This window comes from Saimiri boliviensis, chromosome 9 (assembly GCF_048565385.1).
Source record: "Saimiri boliviensis isolate mSaiBol1 chromosome 9, mSaiBol1.pri, whole genome shotgun sequence".
NCBI lineage: Eukaryota > Metazoa > Chordata > Mammalia > Primates > Cebidae > Saimiri > Saimiri boliviensis.
Window position 1 is genome coordinate 90386204 of NC_133457.1, and position 17072 is coordinate 90403275.

At 45.5% G+C, this 17072-nt stretch overlaps 1 pseudogene; it reads right to left on the bottom strand.

Annotated features, from left to right (window-relative positions):
• Positions 1–1273: 1273 nt before the first annotated feature.
• Positions 1274–2552, bottom strand: LOC141585556 (elongation factor 1-alpha 1 pseudogene; annotated as a pseudogene).
• Positions 2553–17072: the final 14520 nt, after the last annotated feature.

Sequence of the window (17072 nt, forward strand, 5' to 3'; positions counted from 1 at the left end):
ACGAGTTCTCTCGATTCATCCCCTAGGTGAGATAGGTAATGTTTACAACTTTGTGGGCTGGCGGAACACTGAGGTGCCAATTTCCGTGGTGTAAAGATTCCCACCACAGCCAACATGGTGTCAGTGAACACAAGAGTTAGGAAGACATGCAAACATCCATCTCTCCAGCAGGGATAAACCAGCTCCAGCACACACTGGAACTGTGCACAGAGAGGTCAAGCAACTTGTCAAGGTCACTCAGCTAGGATGTGGGAAGCAAGGATCTGTATGCAAATCATCTGACTTGAGCATGCTCCTCAGGACCACTCTTGATTTCCCAAAAGAGTGGCAAGGCCTCCTGAGCCAAGGACCCTAGGTAGTCTACTTGTGACAATGTCCCTGAGTTGATTTTTCTCAGAACATGTTTGAGCAAGACCTACAAAACGCCATAGACACTTTTTTCTTCCAATTACTTTACACTAGGTTTCAAAGGCGAAAATCATGAAAATTCCTACTAAAAAGTTCTCAGATTCCCACTGTTGGTCCAATGTGACATTTGTTTGCAAATCTGGGTCAGAGGTAGAGTTCAGAAGGGGAGGAAAGAGTTCTGCTTTTTTCCTGACAGAGACAACGCCAAATCAGAGACTCTTCCACCCCTACAACTGGTTGGCACAACTCTCACTAGTGTGTGGCAACAGTTGGTGCCAAGTCTCACCAGAAAGAGGCGACTTTTCCTTAGGGACTGAGCTCTGTTTCTGGAGGCTGCATGAAATGTTTTTACCCTGACCTTTTCTTCCTTTTATACAGTTCTTTTAATCAGGTAGACATCAGGAGAGCAAACAGGCAGCCAACCCTTAGCAAGAAGCTGCTGAATCCATTGCATGTAACTCAAGCAAAGTTCACTCTTTTAAGATAAGGGGCTGCACACGTTACTGTGGGGTAAGAACCATACATAGGCACAGTTGGGTCAGATATGAGGCCACAGGGATCTGTGAGGCATGCGCTGCTTAGTATTCATGATTTCTGTTTTTGTTTTGTTTTTTGAGATGGAATCTCTGTCGCCCAGGCTGGAGTGCAGTAGTGCTATCTCAGTTCACTGCAACCTCCACCTTTCAGGCTCAAGCAATCCTCCCACCTCTGCCTCCCAAGTAGCTGAGACCACAGGCACACAACACCATACCTGACTAATTTTTTGTATTTTTGGTAGAGATGGGGTTTTGCCATGTTGCCCAGGCTGGTCTTGAACTCCTGAGCTCAGGTGATCCACCTTCCTCGGTCTCCCAAAGTGCTGGGGTTATAGGCATGAACCACTGCACCCAGCCAGGCATTGCCAGTCTTTAGGGGTGACTTTCCATCCCTTGAACTAAGGCGTGTTAGCACTTACCTCCAGCATGTTGTCACCATTCCAACCGGAAACTGGCACAAATGCTGCTATATCAGAGTCACAGCCAATTTTCTTAATGCAAGTTACTGACTTCCTTAACAATTTCTTCACATCTCTTCTGGCTGCATGGTGGCTCAGTGGAATCCATTTTGTGACTACCAACAATTTGTTGTTTCACACCCGGAGTATAAGCCAGAAGGGCAAGCTCACGGTCTGCCCACTCTTGGAGATACCAGCTTCAAATTCACCAACACCAGCAGCAACAACCAGGACAGCACCGTCAGCCTGAGATATCCCCGTAATCCTGTTTTTGGTATAGTCTCTGTGTCTCGAGGCGTCCATGGCAGTCATGTAGTGCTTGCTGGTCTCAAATTTCCACAGAGATATCAATGGTGATGCCACATTCACACTCAGCTGTCAGTAGATCCAAGACCCAGGTGTATACTTGGAGGAGCGCTTTCCCATCTTCTCAGTCTCCTTCTTGAATTTTTCCATGGCTTTTTCTGTCAGTGTCAGTGCGTTTGGAGATCAGATGGCCGGTAGTGATGGACTTGCCCAAATCTATGTGTCCAATGATGGTGATGTTGATATGAGTCTTTTCCTTTCCCATTTTGGCTTTTAAGTGTGGCTTTCTTGTTACCGGTGTTCTGGGGGCAAACGCATTGTGAAAAAAAAGAGCCACATTTTCTACTGGGTTTGTTGGGATGTAGCCCCACTGTAAGTTGAGGAGCATCTGTAACTCTATAATGCTGCAATATATGCATTGTTCTAAATATATGAAAAAGACATATGAAAACAAAAAGAAGGGAATGATTAGTTTTGTTGGAATCAAAGGCAGATTACAGAGGATTCCCCAGAGGAAGGGGCTTTTAAGAATGACTAAGAGTTTGCCAAGTGGAGAGCAGGGCAGCAGTTTGGCCACATTTGGCAGAGGGGATATCAGGAGAGGGAGCCAGGGAATACTCTTCCCCATGACATGCCGTGATCAAGTTTGCATTGTTAAAATATAACTCCAGTGGCTGATGGAGAATGGCTGCAAGAAGGCAGATCACACTAGAAGTTGGAGAATCAGTTCAAAGGTTGTTGTGATCGCCTGAGGACAAGCAGACACTATGGGCTGGAGCGAACCCATGCAAAGAGATGTAAGGATTTTTGAGAGCTGCCTCAGAACGAAAATAAGCAGACTGCAATTGTGACCAGCACCATTTTTTACCCACCGAAGCCATTTTCCCCTCTTCCTTGCTAACAGAGCTTGATTTAAGCTGAATCAATGTCTCCAGATCAGTCGTAGGTGTATACCAATGGTCTGTGCCAATTATGACAATCTTACTCCCTAACTCATCAGCTTCCTTTGCAGGTTGGTGGGGCCAGGAAGGGATCCAGTTCTGAAAAATGAGGCCTAAGAGGAATCTGTGGAGATTTCTGGGAAAGCTTTTTTCCATCCTGATAGAAGGGAAATTCAGCTGGCTTCATGCTTCACCTTCCTGCCTTGAATGTGGATGTGATGACTGGAGTTGTAGCAGCCATCTTGCACCCAGAAGGTAACAGGAATGAGGATGGAAGGAATATATTAAAAATGGCAGAGCCTAAAAACAGAAAACATCCATGTTATTATGGAACAACTGAAGAGAGGCCAGTAGCTGCCTAGTTCTGGACTTTTTGTTATGTAAGAAAAATAAATGAATGTATTTAAGCCACTGTTAGGTGGGATTTCTGTACCTTAAAGATGAACACATTTCTAACTGATTGTGGTGAGCAATGAATGATGAATTTTAGAATAACGGAGCAGAGAGTCAACTTGACCCTACAATCTTTAGCTTGACTAATGGAATAAATGGAAACCCAATTGGTAGATAACTATAAAGAGTGTCAGAAGAAGGGAAGGTCGGAGGACGTAGATTTTCTTTGGGTGACTCTAACACTTCAGTCACACCTGATATACTGGGATTCTGTGATGTATGTGCAGACCTTTGCAATGGTGCTGATCAGAACGTCCTTGGAACCACCCTTGGAAAATTCTCAGCAAAGCCTGATTCACCATCTCTGTAAGTTTCTCACTGCTGATGAATTTTCACTACTTTCATGGGGGTTTGATTTTTGGAAATATCTGAGACTACATAATTATGAGATTATGATAAATAAAATATTTGGGTGAGTAATTTAATAAATAAAAATAACCTTGATAATTGTGGAATGTGCGTGTGTGTTTCAGAAACTCCTCCTAAATGCAATTTCAGAACATGAATTACAAACATATTTTTAATACTGGAAGCATGATTTGCAAAAAGATTTCACCTACTGAGTAATTTTGCTGAAGACTAACTTTTGCCAGATAGTCTTTCTTATCTCTCTTAAGAGTTGGGAATCCAAACAACCTCTCAAGTAAAACAAGCAAGTATTCATGTTCTCAATACTCCCCCCTCAAAAATGTTCTCAAAGTTCTAATCTTAGGTCCTTTATCAGATTTACTTTATGAAATTGAATGTAATTTCTGCAGCAATAATATGGAAATAATAGCATTTGCCTCCCTCCTAAAAGAAGTGTGGTGAACAAGAGTTGGTCAGCAACACCTAGAAGTTGGAGTATCTCTCATGGATTCCATAAATATTTGGCACAATTAATAATTGCTAGTAAAGAGATTGTGTTATTAATATATGATTGAGGATTAATAATCATGTATTTATAATCTTTTCAGAAATGACAAAATGTCATGACAAAATGACAAAATACCTAACTTTCCAACTCTCTGAGATTACTATGTCCTACTTCTTAGCCCTCCGCATCCACCCCTCAGCTGTTGAGCTCACCTGCACATTATCGTGCAGTGTGACGTCATCATATGGGACCAGCCTCGTCTTTTCACCGTGCACCTGTCCTCACCATGTCTTAATCCCTCCTGTCCCGGTGAGGGGTGCCTTCGGAATATTGTCCCCTTGTGGCCTCTGAAGGACTTTATTCCTGCAGTTTCCTCTTCTCTCTTCTGCATCATTCACCTCTCCCCATGCCCCGGTGTCTTCTCATCTGATCTGTAAATTTGTTTTGCATCTGTGGGGGGTTTAAACACAGCTGCAAAGACTTTGACAGTCTTTCCATCAAGAAGGGGGATCTGGCCAGGTGTGGTGGCTCATGCCTGTAATCCCAGCACTTTGGGAGCCCAAGGTGGGCAGATCACTTGAGGTCAGAAGTTCAAGACCAGCCTGGCCAACATGGCAAAACCCCATCTCTACTGAAAATACAAAAAATGAGTGGTGGTGTGCGCCTATAATCCCAGCTACTAGGGAGGCTGAGGCAGGAGAATGTCTTGAAGCCGGGAGGTGGAGGTTGCAAGAATCCAAGATTGCACGACTGCACTCTAGCCTGGGTGCCAGAGCAAGACTCTCTCTCAAAAAAAAGACAAAGAAAAAAAGAAGGGGTATCTACATCCCCACTAATTAAATCTGGATGGGTTTGTGGCTAGATTGACCAATAGAGTACAGCAAAAGGGATACTATGTGACCTCCAAGCACAGGTCATGGAAGGCCATGCAGCTTCTGTCCTCTTTGCTGGAACACTCCCTTTTAGAGCCCTGAGGCCACTTTGCAAGAACTTTATCCTGGGGCCACCATGCTAGAGAAGTCACATGTTTGTACTCCAGTGGACAGTCCTGATGGAGCCCAGCCTTCTGGCCATCCCCATCAAGGTGCCAGGCATGTGAGTGAAGCCACCTTGAATCCTCAAAACCAGCCCTTTCAACAGCTCAATACCACCAATGACCCCAGTCAATGATACATGGAGCAAAAGAATCAGCTAGGGGGTCTCTAACCAAATTCCTAACCCACAAAATAATGGAATCAAACAGCAGGTCCTCAAATCATATTGTTTCATTCAGTATCATTTTGTTATAATGTTGATGAGGATAAAAAAAAATCAGTCGACTGTCTCTGTGAAGTTTGCAGGTTCTCCCCATGTCTGTGTGGGTTTTCTCCAGACATTCTAGTTTTCTTCCATGTCTCAAAGTTGTGCTTATCAAGTTCATTGGCCTGTCTACGTGTTTCACATCTGAGTGTGTGTGTATGTCTGTGTGAGTACATCCTGCAGTGGGGTGGTGTCCTGCCCAGGGCTGGCTCCAGTCTTGTACCCTGAGCTGCTGGGAAAGGCTCCAGCCACCTGCTACCCTGAACTGGAATAAGCAGGTAAATAATGATCTTGTTTTTATTAACCTTTCTTTCTTTTTTTTTTTTGAGACAGAGCCTTCCTCTGTCTTTCAGGCTGGAGTTCAATGGCACAATCTCAGCTCACTACAATCTCTGCCTTCCAGGCTCAAGTGATCCTCCTCCCTCAGCCTCCTGAGTAGCTGAGACTACAGATGCCTGCCACTGCGCCCAGCTAATTTTTGTATTTTTAAGTAGAGACAGGGTTTCGCCATGTTGGCCAGGCTGGTCTCGAACTCCTGACCCGAGGTGATCCCCACTCGTCTTGGCCTCCCGAAGTGCTAGAATTACAAGTGTGAGCCACCACACCCAGCCTAATCTTTCTTAAATACATGTATAGCTCACATTTATTTTAATATTAAGCATTAGAAGTGTTTTAGTCTTTATTTGTAAGTTTGATGATGTTTTGTGACCAGAAATATCCCACAGGAACTTAATTCTTGTTTATATCAATTCACCTATAGTAAAACTGGTTTCATTACACATGGTTTCACTTAGAGTCACAGGTTCTAAGAACTTATAAACAACATTAAGTGAAGATATACTGAATAATGACTTGTTTTAAACCACTAAGTTTTGGGATACTTGTCAGTAAGAAATAACCACAACAGTGTCCCCCACCTTAAACAATTTTTAAACTCTCCCTTGCCCTATCTTTCTGCTCCATCTCACCACACAACTTCTCCAGAGAGTTACAAAAGCTAACACATGCTTTCCTGTGTTCTAACTCACTCCTCTCCTGCTTCAGTCTCAGCCCCTCAGTACCCTGCTCTTGTCCAGGTCATAAATGTCTCCTCTTAATTACTCTCTAAAAACCTGATCAGATATCCTCTTCTCAATGAAACACAGGCCTCCCACCTTTCATGATCCCAAACTTTCCTGAGTTTTCTTCTCCCTCCCTGACTGTTCCTTCTCATCCCCCTCAGCTCGTTCCTCCTCCTCTGCACACCTTCAAAGGATAGAATGATAGCTTCATCCCCTTCTCTTCTCTCTCCACTAATTTTCCCTAGGTGACCTCAATCCATCTATTAGCTCTAAGCACCATCTCACACTGATGCCTCTCAAATGTAGCCCCAGCTCTCCCCTGAATTCCAGAGCTGGGTTGCCTCTCCTCAACATTTCCTTTGGAGGCCTGACAGACATCTCAAATGTCATATGGCCAAAACAAGCCTGTGGTTTCCCTACCCCTTATAGGGTGCCCTCTCAGACTTCTCTGTCCCAGGAAATGGCATCTCAATCCATCCAGTTCTCAGCCAGAAGCCTGGGGATCCTCCACGCCTTCTTTCCTCTCATCCCTCATGTATTAGTTTTCTGCAGCTGCTGTAACAAATTATCAAAAATTCAGTGGCTGAAACCAACCCACAATATTTGATATGGTTTGGATTTGTGTCACCACCCAAATCTCATGTCGAACTGTGATCCTCAATATTGGAGGTGGGACCTGGTGGGAGATGACTGGGTCACGGGGGTGGATTTCCGCCTTTGGTGCTGTTCTCATGATCAAGTTCTCACGAGATTTGGTTGTCTAAACATGGCGGCACCTCCAGCTCTTCCTCTTTCACCTGCTCCAGCTGTGTCAAGATGCTTGCTCTGCCTTTGCCTTCTGCCTTGAGTAAAAGCTCCCCGTGGCCTCCTCAGTCATGCTTCCTGTGTAGTCTGTGGAACCAGGAGCCAATTAAACCTCTTTTCTTTATAAATTACCCAGTCTCACGTACCTCCTTATAGCAGTGTGAGAATGAACCAACAGAGTATTATTCATCCATAAAAAGGAATAACATCTTGACACGTGCTGCAACATGGATCAATCTTGAAAATTATGCTTAGTCTAACCAGAAACCAAAGGACAAATATCGTATGATTCCACTTATATGAGGTACCTAGAATATAGAGACAGAAAGTAGAATAGAGGTTACCAAGGTTTGGGGGAAAGTGGGAGTACTTGTCTCACGGGTACAGAGTTTTTGTTGGGGATGATGAAAATGTTTCAGGTATACATAGTGGTGATGGTTACACAATGTCATTGTGAATGTATTTAGTGCCACTGGAGTGCACACTTGACAAATGGTTTAAATGATAAATATTATGTCATACATATTCTACCACAATAAAAGCAACAACAACAACATACACATTTATTGTCTCAAAGTTCTGGGGGGACGATCCTGAAATAAGTTTCCCGGGGCCAAAGTCAAGGTGTCAGCAGAGCCACACACCCTCCAGGGGATCCCATCCAGTTCCTTGCTGCATTCCTTGCATTCCATGGTCCCTTTCTCTATCTTCAAAGTCATCATCTCCCTTTGGTTTTGTTGTTGTTGTTTTGTTTTGTTTTGTTTCTCTGAGACAGGATCTCCCTCCATCACCCAGGCTGGGAGTGCAGTGCAATCACAGCTGGCTGCAGCCTCAACCTCCCACCTCAGCCTCCCAATTAGCTAGAACCACAGGCATGCACCAACATACCTGGCTAATTTTTATTTATTTATTTTATTTTACTTAAATTTTTTTTTTTTTTTTTTTTTTAGAGATTCGGTCTCACTATATTGCCCAGGCTGGAGTGCAGTGGCTATTCACAGGTGTGATCTCACTACTGATCAACATAAGAGTTTTGACCTGCTCTGTTTCTGACCTAGGCTGGTTCATTCCTCCTTAGGCAAACTGGTGGTCTCCCAATCCCGGGAGGTCACCATATTGATGCCAAACTTAGTGCAGACACCCAATCAGCATAACACACTATACAGTCCAGAACTCCTGGGCTCAAGTGATCCTCCCACCTCAGCCTCCTGAGTAGCTGGGACTACAGGCACGTGCCACTGCACCCGGCCCTGGCTAATTTTTAAACTTTTTGTAAAGAGATGGTCTCCATATGTTGCCCAGGCTGGTTTTAAATGCCTGGGCTCATGTAGAGATTCATTCAGGGTGGCTGGCAAAACATTAAGGAAAATATTAGGGAACGTTATAAGATTATAGTCTCAAACCTTTTGGAAGGCTGACAAGGTTTTATTAACTTATGGAATGGGCTGAAGGCAGCCAGTTCTTATCTTAGAGAATTCAGTCATAGGATGAAGATTAGGGATAATAGAAGCTGTCTGTTTACCCCACATTCCTTTGTCTCTACTCATTTGTTTACTCATGTAAACTTTGTGTCTGATAGTCTTCTCAGGGGGAGGTTGAGGGTTGCGGGGGATCACCTGTTCATGGTGTTTACTCTGGGCTCCAAAACCAAAAGCTTTTATCATTCATAAAACCACTCTTTAAACCACAAGTGTGTTGAATTAGAACCTGTTATTAAGTCTATACTGAATAAATGTGAGGGGGAACAGCAAATAGGGATCAGTTAGCTACAATTGCCCTCTGAGAGCAGCAGACAACCCCATAGCCCAACTCTCACACTGTATTCTGTGTCTGAGAGTGTATTTTATTCATCCATCTCTGAGTCAGGGTCTGCAGGATAGACCTCCACAGATGGTGATCGACATCTTGGGTGGTGACCTGACATGATCAGTACCACAGGCTCAAGCAAATCTCCCACCTTGGCCTCCCGAGGTATTGAGATTACAAGCATTAGCCACCGCGCCTGGCCTCCCTTCCATCTTCACTTTGCTTTCTCTATAGTGAGATCTTCTTCTTCCTCCTTCTTATAAGAACAGTAGTGATTACATTCAGGGGACCATAGGATAATCCAGGATAATCACCTCATCTCGAGGTCTTTACTTTAATCACATATGCAAAGTTCCTTTTGTTATATAACATAACATTTACATGTTCCAGGGACTAACACATGGATGTCTTTGGGGACTATTATTCAGCCTAACAAACCTCACTTCCAATCCACCAACAGATCTGTTGATTCTACTTTCAAAACATAGTTCAAATCTGTGTACTTGTCTTCACCTTTACTGTCATTACTCTGGGGGCAACATCCCCCACTCCCCAATGGAAGGAAAGTTACCTTCTGAGGTAACTTTCCAGCTTGCTTTTGCCTGCAATCCACACAGCAACAAGGGTGTCTCAGACAGAGCAGGCTCTTTCTTGCCGTTGCCTGGAACATGATTCCTATGGCCCTGTGCGAGACAGCTCCCTTTCATCCTCAGGTCTCAGTTCAAATGAAGTCACCCTTCTTGATGACCATCTCCACTCTCCTTTCCAATTCCTTTATGTCACATCACCCTGTTTATTTCCTTTATAACTCTTATTGCAATCTGTAATTACCCACCATGCACCCACAGAAATTAAAAAAATTAAAAATAAATAAAAATTTAAAAATCCATAATTACCTTATTCATTTGTTTGCACATTGTCTGTATTCCCCAACAGAACGAAAGCTCAAGAGGAGGAACTATGTCGGCTCTGGCATTTAGAACAGTATCTAGTGCAAAGGAGCCTTCAACATGATGAATGAATGAATGAAACAAAGAACCTGACACTGTAATCAAGGCCAACAGGCTATGCTGTGGTAATAAGCAACCTAAAACCACGAAGGTTTATTTCTCATACTATATATGCATTGTGATCAGCCCTGGGGGAGCTCCAGGCTGATGAAGCAACCACCAGCCCAAATAATGCCAACTGCCATGCCAGTGAGGAAGAAAGAGCTCCGGAGCGCCTCACACCAACAATTGGATGGCATTGTCTGGAAGTGACACACATCTCTTCCTGTTGCAAATCACTGGCCAGAACAAAACAAGGAAACATGGCCCCACCCAACCACAAAGGGCCAGGCAGTACAATCCTACCAGTAGCCAAAAGAGGGAAAATCTGAACAATGTGGGCAATAGCCCTAATGACTACCACTGAGCCTTTCACAAAATGACCCCAAATAACCTTTTCAATTTCTCCTCCCTACACTCCTCCTCCATGGCCCCTACCATGCTCCCACTCTTCCACCATATTCAACCTCCTATTTGCTCAACACACCATTCCTTATCAAGCCTCCATTACTTTCACATACTGGGTCCTCTGCCTGGATGCTCTTAAGAGGTAACCATTATTCCGGCCATTGACTAGTTTTGCCTGTTCTTGAATTCCATAAAAATAAACCTGTATAGTATGTACTCTTCTGTGTCTGGCTTCTGTTATCCAACAGAACATCTATGAGATTCATTCATCTGTGTTGTTAAGCACAGCATAGTTTATTCTTTTCTGTGGCTGTATAGTAACCCACTGCATGACTATACCATGATTTATGCATCAATTTTCCTATTGATAGGCCCTTGGGTTGTTTCCATTTTGGAGCATTTATAAAGTTGCTATAAACAATATTTTGGTGGCTATACATACTCATTTCCCTAGAGTATAAACCCAGGAGTGTAATTGCTGAGTAATAGAATACAAATATGCTTAGCATTCATAGATACTGCCAACCTATTTTCCAAAGCAGCTATACCATTTGACATTCCCACCAGCAGTGTATGAGTTCTAGCCAGCAACATTTGAGCCCAGGAGTTTCAGCTTAGCCTGGACAACCTAGTGAGACCCCACCTCAAAAAAAAAAAGCTAGGCATCACTTGATGGTGTTAATCTTTTAAATTTTGGCTATTCTGGTGGGTATACTACAGTATTTCATTGTGGCTTAAATTTGTATTTCTATGGTAAATAATGGTGTTGATCACATGCTCATAGGCTATTGAACAGCATGCGTTTTCTCATTCAACAAAATGTTGTTGAACATCCACACTGCATCTGCTTGTTTCTATAGCAACAGGGAACAAACAACACTTGAGCTCTACAAGAGTCCAAATCATTGCTTTGTTTGTCAAGCACTTTTATTTTTGAAAGAATTTTTGTTAACATATTAGAAATCTAAATAAATGCACAGACAAACCCTGACTGCTCTTCTGTGGAAAATTCCAAAAAAGGGAATGTAAATGATCAGAAATAGAAGGAGAGGGCACAGCCACAGTCATTCATTCATTCATTAAATCTCTTTCTCTCTCTCTTTTATTTTTTGAGATGGGAGTTTCATGCTTGTTGCCCAGGCCGGAGTGCAATGGTACAATCTGGGCTCACTGCAACCTCTGCCTCCTAGGTTCAAGCGATTCTCCTGCCTCACAGCCCTCAGTAGCTGGGATTACAGGCATGTGCCACCAAACCCAGCTAATTTTTGTATTTTTAGTACAGATGGGGTTTCACCATGTTGGCCAGGCTGGTCTCCAACTCCTGACCTCAGGTGATCCACCCTCCTCGGCCTCCCAAAGTGCTAGGATTACAGGTGTGAGCCACCACACCCGGCCCAGGAAATCCCGCTTAAGCATCTATTGTGTGCAGGTGCTGCCAGATACTCAGATGCAGCTGTGAACAACTGCACACACTTCCTGGACCAACAGAGCTCACAGTTGAATTTTTTGTGATGCAATAGTGTGCTCACACTGTGCATGATTTCTTTCTGTCTTCTACCCCTTCTAGGCTGGGAACTGCTTGAGGGCACGGTCCAAGTCTAGTTCATCTCTGAGCTCCCATGTTACATACTGGACACCTGGATCATGTACCAGCACGGTCTCAAGATATATGTGCTGAATGCTAAGTCAATTTCATTTACTTTACGGATGAAAACTATGAGATAGACAGAAGTTTGAGAACACAGACATTGTACCCAGAAAGATGGTAGACGTGTTGAAATGAGAATCCAGCATCTTGTGTTCCAATTAAGGTCCTTTTCATCTAGTATGCTGTCTCTGGCTGTGGTAAATTCCAGAATATAATTTGTAAATTTTCCTATCCACTGTCCCATCCCACTTCCTACAGTCATACGCAAAATAAAGTGGCAGGTTAGAGTCTGACCTCGCATTTCTGTTTGAATCTTTTCCACTATGGATTTTTAAAGGATCTTGAATGGTATCTTCTAAAATTCAAAGCATTCCATCAATCGTCATGCTGAAATCTGACTTGGTGAGTGACCTGTCAACCACAAAATAAACATGAGTCTCAACCCATTACTACTTTATTTCCTCAGAGGCAGGTCAGCCACGTCAGTGAGCCCACTCAGATATCTTAGTTTCTGCCACTTGAAAGCCTCTTTTCTGCATTCCATTTCGGGGGAGCTGGCTCTTCCCGGAGATTTGACAACCTGGTACCGTCTCCTCCCACAATCACCCTCCCATTCCTCTGGCTTATCTCTGGTGTCAGAGAAGAATGTAATCTTCAGGCTTGTACATTCTGACTCCGTATTTGGGGAAAAACCCCGCAGCATAGCTGGCTGGCATGTGGAGGGCAGGGCAGAGGCAGCTGGCTGAGCAGTCACCGGTCACCTGGGTCAGCCCTCATCACCCCACCGTAGGCTGCAAGAGCTGTAAAGAGAGGTGGACAGGACCCACTTAGAAGATACCAGTTCTGGGTCTCTGGGGCAGTCTGTATTGGGAGAATTTATTCCTGGAGTTCTGGGGATGAGATGAGAACAGCAGGAGTCAGAGCCCCTGAAACTGCCCAGTGTTTTGATGCTTACCAGGTGTGTTTACTTAGCCATACCTTCAGGAAAAACTCACTCTGCTAATATCAGGGCAGGAGAGACCTGGTCAGCTGTGCAAATAAGCCCATAGCCAGCGTGAAACAGTGAGAATTAGATCACCCTTCCTTCTCACTAGGTAACTAGGAACTCAATGCTGTGTAACCCCAGACAAGCCAATTTCCCTCTCTGGGGCTCAGTTTTCTCCTAAAATGGACAACAAAGGGTGGGACCAGACAAGTTCTAAAATTCCTTCAAATGCCAAAGATCCATGACTCTGATATTTATCTAAATCCATAAAAGTGTGGCCAAGTATATAATTACTGGCTCTCCTCCCTCACCCCGCCCCCCCCGCAGGCGAGGCTGTGGTTTTACTGTCAGTCTAAACCTGGAATCTTCTAAGAGATTTTCCTCCCCAAAATCTAAGAGTGTGGGGAATGTGAATTAGAAAGTTTTCTGGGACTCAATTTTCTATCTCCACTTCTGCTCATTTCTATGTCTCAACTCTCACCTTAGCCCTTCTCAATGCTGGGATGCTAGAGGATTTGGGCTGTGAATTTCAGGAACTTGAGCTTGATTTTTACTGTTTTGAGTCCTGCCCCATCTGCTCCTGGGCACTGTGGAGAACACCATGATCCTCCGTGTATGCGGTTATGCCTTTTCCCATTCATTTGTCCGGAACATTTCTCCTGTGTGCCAGACGCCACCCTGGGCACTGGGGCTGGGAAGTAAGTCGTGTGGCCCAGTTATCAGGAAGTTTAGTCCTAAATTACACAAGAGCCACGTCAATCTACTTGATGGCAGGTAGCCAGTGTTACCTAGGAAAGAACACCAAGGAACGCACTTAATTCAGCTTGAGGGCATCCACTTGGTGAAATCTTAAAGGGTGCTATAGCAGGTGCTGTCAATGCCCACCCTATCCCCTTAACTCTCCATGGAGTTGCTTGATCTATGTGCCAGGAGATAAACCCCCAGGAAGAACCTTTCAAACCAACAAGAAGCAGCAACTGGTGAGTAGATACCTCTTCTTCCTGGCCACTTGATGGAACAACCCTGAGGTATGCTCTACACAGTCTCACAGAGGTCCCCAGCAAGATGGAGTTCCAATTGTCCACAGCAGTCCCTGCTCATCAACACCTTTCCTGGCTTACTTCCTTACTCCATCTCCGCATTCCTTGAGATCGCTTCCCAAGTAAATTACCTGCATGGCACCCAGGTCTTTATCTCAGGGTCTCCTTTCAAGGGGACGCACACTAGATATTAAAAAAAAAAATTAGCTGGCCGGGCGCGGTGGCTCAAGCCTGTAATCCCAGCACTTTGGGAGGCCGAGGCGGGTGGATCACAAGGTCGTGAGATCGAGACCATCCTGGTCAACATGGTGAAACCCCGTCTCTACTAAAAATACAAAAAAAAAGTAGCTGGGCATGGTGGCACATGCCTGTAATCCCAGCTACTCAGGAGGCTGAGGCAGGAGAATTGCCTGAACCCAGGAGGCGGAGGTTGCGGTGAGCCGAGATCGCGCCATTGCACTCCAGCCTGGGTAACAAGAGCGAAACTCTGTCTCAAAAAAAAAAAATATTAGCTGACATGGAGACTAACGCAATCAAGTGAGGGGTACCCAGGCAGAGGAACAGCTCAGTAAAGCCATGGAGGGCAAGGCATGGCACGGCACTTGGCATGGCATTTGAAGGACACACATTTGTGGGTTCCAGGATTGTGTTGCAAGACCTTAGCATTCTTCTCTGGCTGGGACAAACACTTTAGTTATCTTTTCCTGACCTTTAAGAAGTGCTAGAAGAGAAGAAAAGGCTGGAGAAGAGGGCTGACCCTCCCTGAGAGGTGCCTGGTAGGCCCTAACCAGTCATCCTCCTTAGTCTTGGGCCCACAGTGACCCAAGAAATTAGCTCTGTGTATCTGCAGAACGAGCTCCTCAACTATGGAAGGAAATTTCCCATGTCTTGGCTTCTCACACAATTTGTGTCTCAGTATTTGGAAAAGGTTCTCTTGCGCTTAAGGGCATATTACAGTATCAAATGCTGAAGTCTATGGAAGGCAATATAAGACACTGGTTTAGCTGGGCACAGTGGCTAACGCCTGTAATCTCAGCACTTTGGGAGGCCAAGGTGAGTGAATCACTTGAGGCCAGGAGTTCCGGACCAGCCTGGCCAATATGGTAAAACCCCATCTCTACTAAAAATACCCCCCCAAAACTAGCCAGGCATGATGGTGCATGCCTGTAATCCCAGCTAATTGAGAGGCTGAGGCATGAGAATCACTTGAACCTGGGAGGCAGAGGTTGCAGTGAGCCACAACTGTGCCGTTGCACTCCAGGCTGGGTGACAGAGGGACACTTTGTTTAAAAAAAAAAAAAAAAAAAGACGGTGGTTAAATCTCACCCATACGTGCCCCAGAATCTAGAGCACAAAACCTTAGCAAGCCTCAGTTTCTTCATCTGTAACATAGGTATAATAGTGAGTACCTGGGAGGATTAGATGGGACCACGAATACGGCATTAGGATCTCACTGTAGTAGGTGCTCAATTTTAAAAAGGGGGATGATGGTGCCCAGCAGAGTGTACCCACTGGGGCAAAGCCAACCCAATACCCCAGAAAGACCGATAAGCAAACCCTGCCATATGCATCTGCCATCACCCTCCCCAGCTCAGAAGCCAAATGGGGCAGCCTGCCAAGGATGTGTGTGCCAGGGTTGGGTATGACCAGGGCAACAGGGGCAATCCAGAGGGCCAACCTCACGTCAGCCTGGCCAGGCCAGGCCCTTGCCACTACTGGCAAACTGGCCAGCAACAGCAGTGACAAGAACTCGGCTCTGAAGATCTGGGGCTCCAGGAAAGCACAGGACGATGACCTCAGGAGGATTCCTCAGTCAAGGCTGCTCCGGAACCATCACCCACTGGTCGGCGGAGGAGTGGCACCTCGGCACGGCTCCCCGAGCTCCTGTCCTATAAGCCTCCAAGGTGAACCGGCTTCCTTCCTCCTCAGGGTCTCTGTTCAAACCAGGATGGACTTGGCTCCCTTTCACCTGGGAAACTCCTGCCTGGACTCCCCAGGTCCCTGCTGGCCTCAGCATGATCAATCACCTTCATGGGTGGAACTGGCTGGTTTGACTCTGAAGGAAACATGATGTTCTAATTCTGTTTGTTTGTTTGTTTATTTGATGGAGACGAGGTCTTGCTATGTCACCCAGGCTTGTCTTGAACTCCTGCCTGCCTGCCTCAGCTTCCCAACACGCTGGGATTACAGGCATAAGCCACCATGCCTGACTTCATGTTAATTCTTGGGCATGGAGCCCTCGGTGCAAAGACAGAAAGGAAGCAGACTGCCCACTGGCCTGCATGCTGACCCCACCTCTCCCTGACTTCTCCTTCCCACCTGGCTGGGTCACCATGGCACGTGTTTCTACCTCTGGGGCCTGGGCCCAGGCTCCCTGGGAGGTGACTGCATGAGCCCCAGGCTGGGGAGCACAGAGCAGCCCCTCCCTGCTTCTGAGCAGCTGGGTCTTAGCTGGCACTGAGACTGGAAGGATATTTTGCAGGCTTTGGGTGGAAAGACCTCAAAGGAATTTCCAGTTATCCAATCAACCCTAACAGGCCAGTTCTGAGGTATCCTGGAATGCCACAGGGCTGCCAAGATAAGGTCGAACAAGAGGAAAGATACGTACAATTCTGGTTTCAGGGTCTGCCTGGTCTCAGCGTCTGTCACATGTTGCTGGGGCTCATTCGATGCTGGGGCTCATTAACCTTGATGAACTCTCAGAAGGGGCTGGGCGAATTGAGGAGCAGGTGCAGATCAAAGGCCCTCAGAGGAAATGACTGGGCTCTGCCTTGGGACTTTGTGGGAGAGAGGCGCTGTCTGCTCTAAACAAACGTGCCCTAAACAAAACTAACTCAAGCCTCACATCTTAGGGAGACCTGGGGCTGCTGGTAATCAGGACCCATCCTCCCCGGCATGGAGCAGGAATGTCCTTTCCGCATTTCTGCCCTCTGTTTATTCTCACTCCTTATGAGAGATGAACGGACACACTGTCACTGAGCAGGGTCCCAAAGCCACCACACAACCTCTCCTTG